Source organism: Nicotiana tabacum, chromosome 10, assembly GCF_000715075.1.
Source record: "Nicotiana tabacum cultivar K326 chromosome 10, ASM71507v2, whole genome shotgun sequence".
NCBI classification, from domain to species: domain Eukaryota; kingdom Viridiplantae; phylum Streptophyta; class Magnoliopsida; order Solanales; family Solanaceae; genus Nicotiana; species Nicotiana tabacum.
Window position 1 is genome coordinate 122388875 of NC_134089.1, and position 10064 is coordinate 122398938.

Consider the following 10064-nt stretch of genomic DNA (forward strand, 5'->3'; position numbering starts at 1 on the left):
ATTTCGGGTTGCAGATTCAAGACAAGAGTCTTGTTATAAATGAAGTCATTTGACACATTTTAGACAGAGCCTTTAAGACTTGAGAGGAGAACTTAAAAGAAAAAGACTTGAATATTAGACTTGAACTTGAAAGACTTACTTAGAGAGAGATGAACACATTCTGAAAATCTGAAAAGAGTGTGATAGAGTTTAAAAAGAGAAAACAAAAACAAAGTGAGAAACGAGTTTAGTTTCGGGTTTTAATAAACGCGTGGGTTGTTGCTGTTTAGTTTGTTTACAAACTTTTGGGTTTTGTTCTATTGAGTTGTTCGGTTTTTCTTCAAAGTTTTCTGGGCCTTGAATCTGGTTCGAATTTGTTGCTGTTGGGTTGCTGCTATTGCTGTGTATTTACACTACTACTGCTTCTACTGATCTTCATCTTCTTTCCTTGCTTTCCAAATACTAGGTACACAAACTGATATGCTGGTTCATCTTGTAAGCCACTCGAAGCATGAATGCAAAAAATGAGAAAGATTTAAAGTTGTAATTTAATGTAGTCTTTTCTTTCTTTTACTGTCTGTATGTAGAATGTTCTATGCGTTGCCATGTGAACTCTTTAAACAACTCACTTTCGGAACTTAACTATAATAACCCGAAAGTATGTAAATAAAGTAGGACCTTATCTTCATTTATTTTGGGAAACAAAAAATAGAAAATATAGTCATGTTAAGATTATCCTTTTAAAAATAATGAGACGAGCCTCGCCAAATAAAAATGCAAGCTGCGGGGCCCTCAATAATTGGTCATAATAAATACTTAGAATTTAGGATGGACTGTTTAGTGAATTTTACTGCCTTCTCCAAAGACAATAACGCGTTAGACTCTTTAGGCGCGATTTAATTAATCTTACCTTCTTAAACTCGGGTGCGCATTTCATGCGACCCAAATCCAAATCCCAAAACATTGAATAAAACTGTGTTCCGGATTGCGGGTGCATTTCATGTGACGTCATCCAAAGGCATGTTTTTAAACGATGTTCACATTCTTTTTAAAATATAATAATAAAAGCGGTAAACAGTTAAAACTTGCACAAGAGCGCATAATTGTATAAAATCAGATAAACAAGTCGAATATGACAGTTGAGCGACCGTGCTAGAACCACGGAATTCGGGAATGTCTAACACCTTCTCCCGGGTTAACAGAATTCCTTATCCGGATTTCTGGTTCGCAGACTGTAATATGGAGTCATTCTTTTCCTCTATTCGGGATTAAATTGGTGACTTGGGACACCCTAAATCTCCCAAGTGGCGACTCTGAAATAAATAAACAAATCCCGTTTCGATTGTCCTTTAATTGGAAAAACTCCTACACCCCTAGCGGGGGCGGAAAAAGGAGGTGTGACAGCCACGTCTCGGAATCCAGCTAAACTCATAAAATTCGACAACCCATTCCGATACGAGTTCAACTATATAAAAATTATCGAATTCCGATGTCAAATGGACCTTCAAATCCTAAATTTTTATTTATGGAAAACTTTACAAAAACACCAATTTTTTTCATCCAAATCCGAAATAAACGATGAATATTGATATAGATTCATGAAATGCAATCACTTCCGGATATAGAACACTTACCCCAGTCGAAATCGTGAAAAACCCCTTTGGAATCGCCCAAATCCGTGCTTGAATGACCAAAAAATGGAAGAAATTTCAAACCCCTTCGATTTTTACACTGCCCAGGGGTATTATAGGGATTTTACGTGCCTTGTCACGCTCCTGCCACGCTCCCGCCGCGCTCACAGGCAGAAAACTTTCGAACCACGACCGCGCGCCTGGGCGCGCTTATGACACAAGTTCGGTAAAATGGTCATACCTTTCTGTATACTCCTCCAAATGATGAACGATTTGATGAATTGGAAACTAAACTCAAAGAGCTTTAATTTGATAGGTTGTGCATCACACAACTTCTTATATACATGTAGATATGCTCGTCCAAATGAGGTCTTGTGCAAACTCATTTGCAATTTTAGTATATTACGAAAATTTTCAATTTGGCTTAGATTTAGGACTTTTCTTAGACCCCATATATCTTATAATACGCCTCGTACACTTGCTAACATATCCATTTGGTATTCATCATGGTAATAGACCTCTTCCACATATAAAATAATATAATTAGAACACATCAACTTTCATATTTTGCCAAAATGCACCGAATTGTCCTGTGGAATTCCAAATCCAAATTCGGACACACGTCTAAGTCCGAAATCACCATACGAAGCTATTGACATAATTAAAATTTGGGGTCTTTTGCTCAAAAGTCAACTCTTCGGTCAACTCTTTCCATTTGCTTCAAAAATAAGATTTTGATTTTCTTTAAATTTAACTCTGAATCTTACGAAAAACCAAACTTGACCATACATGCGGGTCATAATGCATATTACGAAGCTCCTCGAGGTCTTAAGCCGTTGAACGAGATGCTAATTCTTATAACGACAGGTCGGGTCGTTACATTCTCCACCTCTTAAACAAACGTTCGTCCTCGAACGTACTAAGAATTATTCCGAGGTTGCCAAATTGATGATTTTACTTTTACACATATACTCTTGGCTGATCTCACGTTACCGCATTCGACACAAGCCCGACAACACCATCTCAGTTGAGATTATTTCCTTTATCCATATTTGTAACTTTAAGACCAAATTTCTTACTCTCCAAACGTTTTTAAAATGGTCCAATTTTTCACACCAACACCCGGTATTAGTCTCATATCAACACACATCAACTTTTAATAGCGCTTAAATACTTCAAAATTTTCCCGGGATGTTACATTCTCCCCCACTTAGGGTCATTCATCCTCACATACACAACGTAACTTATCTCTTTCTTCGCACATCTCAACGTCCCAAATTTTTCTAACTCCCAAATTTTTCAGAAATTTCGGCAGAGTCTCCCCTGTAATTGGGCCTATCCACCTGTCAGAGTAACACCAAAACAACTCCTGACAACACATCCATAACCCAACAAGGCACCAGAATGTATATATCAATAACACTAATCTCTGCATTACAAGCACGGTATTATCATAATGATATCTCGACATGAAATGCATCATATGTATGACTATAACCACTTCTCTGGTCTTAATAGATGTTCATAATCTATTATAACATCGCCCATTAACCCCATGTTAACAAAGTCTCGTTTCAAGCCTCCACTTTACTCACAACAAGGTATGAAAACCTCATAATTACTTACCCAAATTAAAGATTTAAAATTAACGCCATCTGGCACTCACCTCGTAGGCTAAAACTCAATAATTACAATACAATTTGACAAATTATGCATAGAGATATTCATACAAGAATTATCAAATAAGCTAGGCATGACTCCCTATAAGTACTGTAGTACAAATTTTAAATTTCACAAAGGGAGCATGTAAACACATATTTTTTTCACCACAAGGACCTCATCCTTAAATAACATCCACCGCAGCTTGTAGTCCGATTTAAATATTTCACATTATATAAAATACGAGGATCTCATCCTCAACTCTGTACCACAAGTAATATGCACATCGTGCAAAATTGGAACATTCCATTTTCTGCTTTTGAATAATTTTCCATTTAACAAAATCACAACACATAATGATAGATATAAATATCTCCATCGAATCTCCCAACAGGAGTATTCACATAAATAGATTTCAGAATTACGAAGTTCACTCATAAGTGGAGCACAATAGGAGGACTTGTCTCGATACTTAGAACCGAATTGAGTTAAGAAAATTATTACCTTATAATAATTCAAGACCGTACTTGTAACGACACCATCTGGTGTTGTGACCTCAAGCATACCATAGAAAAATATATCAAAGGCTAAGTCTCCACATCTATGAGTCTCACCTCCACCTCTAACATCCTGACCCTACCTCTGGCTGGTCATTTAAGTGGAGTAGTAACTGCAATGGGCGTGTAGCCTGAGTGCTTTTTAAAAAAAATTATGTTTCTCCCAAGTCTAGGACAATTTTTCCGTGATGTGCGTAGTACTACCACATTCATAACAATCCCTTTGAGGGTTCAGCTGCTCATACTGAGTCTATGCTAGACAACTGGAATAACCATCATATGAAACACAGTAAAATCAACCCCTATTTCTTTCAACTATTCCCATATTCTGTAATACTTCATGGCAGCAGTTCAAAAAAATCATGTGGGTCCTCGGAAGGTGTACCATTGAAATGGACTGGAAATAGCTAGGTAAACTTATCCAATCTCAGCAAAGCCTCAAAAGACAAGGCAGGCCTATCATCGGTCTGTGCTGCAATAACTAATTGAGCTGCCCCAACTGGATGAGATTAAGCTAAATCCTTCATAAGCTCATGCAACATAACCCGTCTAATTCCTCAAACCATTTACAAATCTCGCATTCACCCTCGTAACAGTCAAGCCCACTTTTATAAGCGATCCAAACTCAAATTGCAACACGTATATTTCACTGGTAAAAGAGGACTGTCAACCAACAACAGAAGGATCACACAAACTTCAGAACATCCCGCAGAAGTTAATCCACTTGCTTAGCCTCAAACTGGTATCTCTCTATACTCTTCCATAATCATAACTATTACACAATCACTTAATCCCCCTCTGAGTATGAACTCATAACACAACATGAAGATTTACTCTGCTGTACAACTAAACTACACGAGAGGTCCTTCAATACACCCATAGCTCGAGGCCATATGCCAACTCAAGACAGAAGTCAAACACCCAATAATCCTTGCTACATCCTCAGCAAACTCTTCCCATCACATTTGAACAATTTGAACACATCTCGCAATCAAATCATACTTACCCCTAGATATCCAGTCACAATCCCACCAGTAAGGACACAAACGGAAATATAAGTCCCAAATGCTCGTGATCACACAATCGAAATCTCAGTACTCAAGCCATAGACAAAACCTAGCCTCAAGTCCTCCAGACTAGACCAACATCACACACAGAAATCACATCTCGCACCTCATCCAGGGAATACGAGCTGTCGTTGCACAGCAGATACCGATCCCTCATGTGCGCACACGAATGCGTGAAAGAAATTCAAGGAGTTACGCTTCAAGCTGAATAAATGTCGCACGATGAGAATTCAAGAATGTGGAATTTCCTAAAGGGTTCTGCAACCTCTTGAAGATAAGTACAGACGTCTTCGTACCGATCCACAAGACTCTACTAAACCTTATCTGTGAATTGTGAGACCTATGTAACCTAGAGCTCTGATACCAACTTGTCACGACCCATATTTCCCACCCTCGGGAGTCGTGATGGCGCCTACTAGTGAAAGTTAAGCAAGCCAACTAACTAAACTATTTACTGTGTTTCCATTTTGAATTCGATAACAGTTTAGAGCCAACAATTAGATAACAACAGAATTGAATAAGCGGAAGACTGCATTGTAAAGATTTAATAATACTGCTAATACCAATTCATAACAAATCTACCCAAGACTGGTGTTACAACTTCACAGACTGTATAGGAGTACTACAAATAAGGGTATGAAAGAAATAAATATAACACTGTCTCTGGAAATACATGAAAGAAACAGAAATAGTAGGTAAAGGAGACGCCAAGGCCTGTGGACGCCTGCAGGACTACCTCTGGTCGCCTGATGAACGAGAAACAACAATCTCACTGCGGTCCGAAGTCTACAGCACTGGGATCTGTACAAGACAATGCAGAGTGTAGTATCAGCACAACCGACCCTATGTGCTGGTAAGTGCCTAACCTAACCTTGGCGAAGTAGTGACAAGGCTTGGACCAGACTACCAAATAAACTTCTGCAGTTAAATCATATACAGCGGAAAATAAGAACAGTAATGTACAGTTAAGTATGGGAGAGGGTAACAAGTTGCAGGGACATTGAATAATAACAGAAGAACAACAAATAAATATGAGGATCACCGTAGTTCAATTGAAAATAGGAAGGGGAGATCATGTTGCGGGGTACAACAAGTATCAACAGAAAACCAGCAATTAAATGTAGAGAAACCGTAACTCAGTTATCGATAAAAATCAGGAAAACAAAGACAAGTGCACGGTATCACCCTTCGTGCTTTAACACTCTCTCACCAAAATAATATACGGCATCACCCTTCGTGCTTTAACACTCTCTCACCAAAACAGTACACGGCATCACCCTTCGTGCTTTACACTCTTCTCACCCAAGCAACAAACACAAGGCAAATAGGGTAAGGGAATCTATAACTTTGAAATAAAATCAAGTAACAACAGAAAATTAGTAAATAAACGTAAAGGACAACATAACTCAATTATCAGCAAGAATCAGGAAAATCAAGGACAAGTGCACGACATCACCCTTCGTGTTTTTACTCTCGTCCTCACCATAAGAATCAATATAAACTGCGCGGCATCACCCTTTGTACTTTTACTCTCATCCTCACCATAAAATCAATATAATCATCACAGAATTGTACATCGTGCGGCACGACATCACCCTTTGTGCTTTAACACTCTTCCTCACCCAAACAACAATCACAAGAAATAAGGGCAAGAAAATAAATGAAATCACAATAAAATCCCGACAAGGGAATAATAGTACAAACAATCAAATCCCGGCAAGGGAAACAATATCAAAACAATAACATCCCAGCAAGTGAGACAATATAATGATTCTCTCTCTTCTTTCTTCTTTCACATTTACTTCACAACTCGATTCACAACTTGAGCTAATGCTCTATAATGTTCAACAATTTTATTCTTAACTTGAGCCAATGCTCTACAATGTTCAACAATTCAATTCTCAACTTGAGCCAATGCTCTACCATGTTCAACAATTAATTTCTCAACTTGAGCCAACGCTCTACCATGTTCAATTAACAATAATACTTCCATAAGTTATATTCCTCAATAGAAATTATCATATAGAGCATGAACAATACGAAACGGAATCACATTAATCATAGTATAAGACTCACGGGCATGCTTGATACCAACGTATAGATACTCGTCACCATGCCTATACGTCGTACTTAACAAATAACACATAGCAAATAGGACACAACGCCTAATCCCTCAAGCTAAGGTTAGACCAAATGCTTACCTCGCTTTGCAATTAATTCAAAATTCCAACAAGTCTTTGCCTTGCGAATTTGTGCCCGAAATTCTCAAATCTGGTCATAAACAATTCAAAATACTCAACACGAATCGTAGGAACTAATTCTATATGAATTTACAAATTTTCCGGATTAAAATCCGAAAGTTAGCTCAAAAATTGCCTGTGGGTCCCACGTCTCGGAATCCGATGAAACTCATAAAATCCGATAACCCATTCCGATACGAGTTCAACTATACAAAAATCATCGAATTCCTATGTCAAATGGACCTTCAAATCCTAAATTTTTATTTTTGGAAAACTTTACAAAAACCACAATTTCTTTCCTCCAAATCCGAAATAAATGATGAATATTGATATAGATTCATGAAATGTGATCACTTACGGATATAGAATACTTACCCAAGTCGAAATCGTGAAAAACCCCTTTGGAATCGCCCAAATCCGTGCTTGAATGACAAAAAATGGAAGAAATTTCGGACCCCTTCGATTTTTACACTGCCCAGGGGTATTATATGGATTTTACATGCTTTGCCGCGCTCCTGCCACGCTCCCGCCGTGCTCACAGGTAGAAAACTTTCTAATCGGCGCGGTCGCGCTCCTGGGCGCGCTTATGACACAAGTCTGGTAAAATGGTAATAACTTTCTGTATACTCCTCCAAATGACGAACGGTTTGATGCATTGAAAACTAGACTCAAAGAGCTTTAATTTGATAGGTTGTGCATCACATAAATTCTTATATACATGTAGATATGCTCGTCCAAAATGAGGTCTTGTGCGTACTCATTTGCAACTTTAGTATATTACGAAATTTTCCAACTTGGCTTAGATTTAGGACTTTTCTCAGACCTCATATATCTTATAGTATGCCTCGTACACTTGCTAACATATCCAATTGGTATTCATCATGGTAATAGACCTCTTCCACATATAAAATAATATAATTAGAACACATCAACTTTCTTATTTAGCCAAAATGCACTGAATTGTCCTGTGGAATTCCAAATCCAAATTCGGACACACGTCTAAGTCCGAAATCACCATACGAATATATTGACATAATTAAAATTCTAATTTGGGGTTTTTTCCCTCAAAAGTCAACTCTTCGGTCAACTCTTTCCATTTGCTTCAAAAATAAGATTTTGATTTTTTTAAAATTAAATTTAACTCCGAATCTTACGAAAAATCAAACTTGACCATACATGTGGGTCATAATGCGTATTACGAAGCTCCTCGAGATCTTAAGCCGTTAAACAAGACGCTAATTCTTATAACGACAGGTCGGGTCGTTACATGAAAAATGTAGTGGCCACAACACAAGCAGCTTACTTGTCTTTAGACATACCAAGTCACAAGTCATATACTCATACTAAAACTGATAAATTATAAATTTGAATAAGAAACCAATAGACACCAAGTTATGATTTGAACTACTTTAATACAGTGAGTTATTTTTGTTATCTAACTTCCTTTTGTTGCATAAAAATGATATCAAATACGTAAGAAGTAGCTTAATTAACATTAACATAATATATAGTAATAATAATAGACTACGAAGCATACAAATGCTTGCACTTGAGTATATACTTCTTTAATTTTTTTAAAGAACCTCTCCAAAATTGACATATTAGTTGAATCACTTACTTGCACGATTAGAGGAAAGGATGGTACCGTGTATAAAGATGCACGAGTACACAACAAGATAACCAAAAACATTAGTTTGTGTGACATTCTTTTGACTATGTCATCGTTTCCTTATTTATCTGTGTACACGCGATACGCATGTACCATGTCTCAATGAGTATAAATTTTATAAAAGTAAATTTTATATTAGAAAATTATATTTTTATTATAAACAAAAGTTTTAAAAAAAAAGTCTAGTTCCTGATAATGATGCTTATTGATCCTACTAAATCAAGAAAGTAACACGGTTACATAGAAGTCCTCATATCTCAATTAATGTATTCAACTTAAAATTTTGTGTGTTGCATGTGTACTCTATCTAAATGAATAATTGTTTTAGTAATTATATTAAACATTATATTGGAGTTATTATTAACAAATATGTAAGTCACTAAAAATTAAAAATACTGATCATATATACCTAACTCAATCAGAAAAGCCACAACTCAATCATCTGTCAATATATTAAAAAATTCAACCAATGTACAAATACTGAAGAGGTTCGAAAGAAATTAAAAGATCATTGATATTTGTTCGAAAATGTTTGGGGGAAGGGCGTAATCCCTTTACTTTTTATCTGTTAAAAATCTTAGATTTTTTATTATGAAAATTTCCATCTCTAAGTTTTCCGTTAATAGCTTTTTTATAATTTTGTGAACATATTCATTCATATATACGGCTTATTCAATTGATTTTGGTTAAAAACAATTCTTTCGTCTTTTAAGAAGCAAATTAAAATATTAGTCGGCAAGTAATTTTTACCAAATTAAATAAAGTTTTCATACGAACAAGCATTCTACCAACAAAATTATGCATTTTCTTTGGCTCATGCTATAACACAAATTACCAACCCTTACATTTCTATTTAATCGAAATTTTACCAATAATCCCACTTGTCCAGTCTGCCGATAAGCGCCTGAAGATATTCTTCATATATTTTTCAACTACACCATGGCCGTATATGTCATATGACATTATCTAAACCTCCCACAGCCACCACAAATCACTCTCAATTGGATCAAACAAATCTGTCTGTCCACCACCACTAATACTAATACAATTTCATCTTATATTCTAGTTCCCATTACTTTTTGGCATATTTGGACCAATCGTAATAATAAAAACTTCAATAACACAACTGCTAATGTTAATCCCCTTAATGTATACAACCAGGCAGCCCAATATTATTACCTCACTACTTCAGTGAATCCAAAACAAAAGATAACTACTGTTACTCCAATAAAATGGCAGCCCCCGCCCCAAGGCTTCTATAA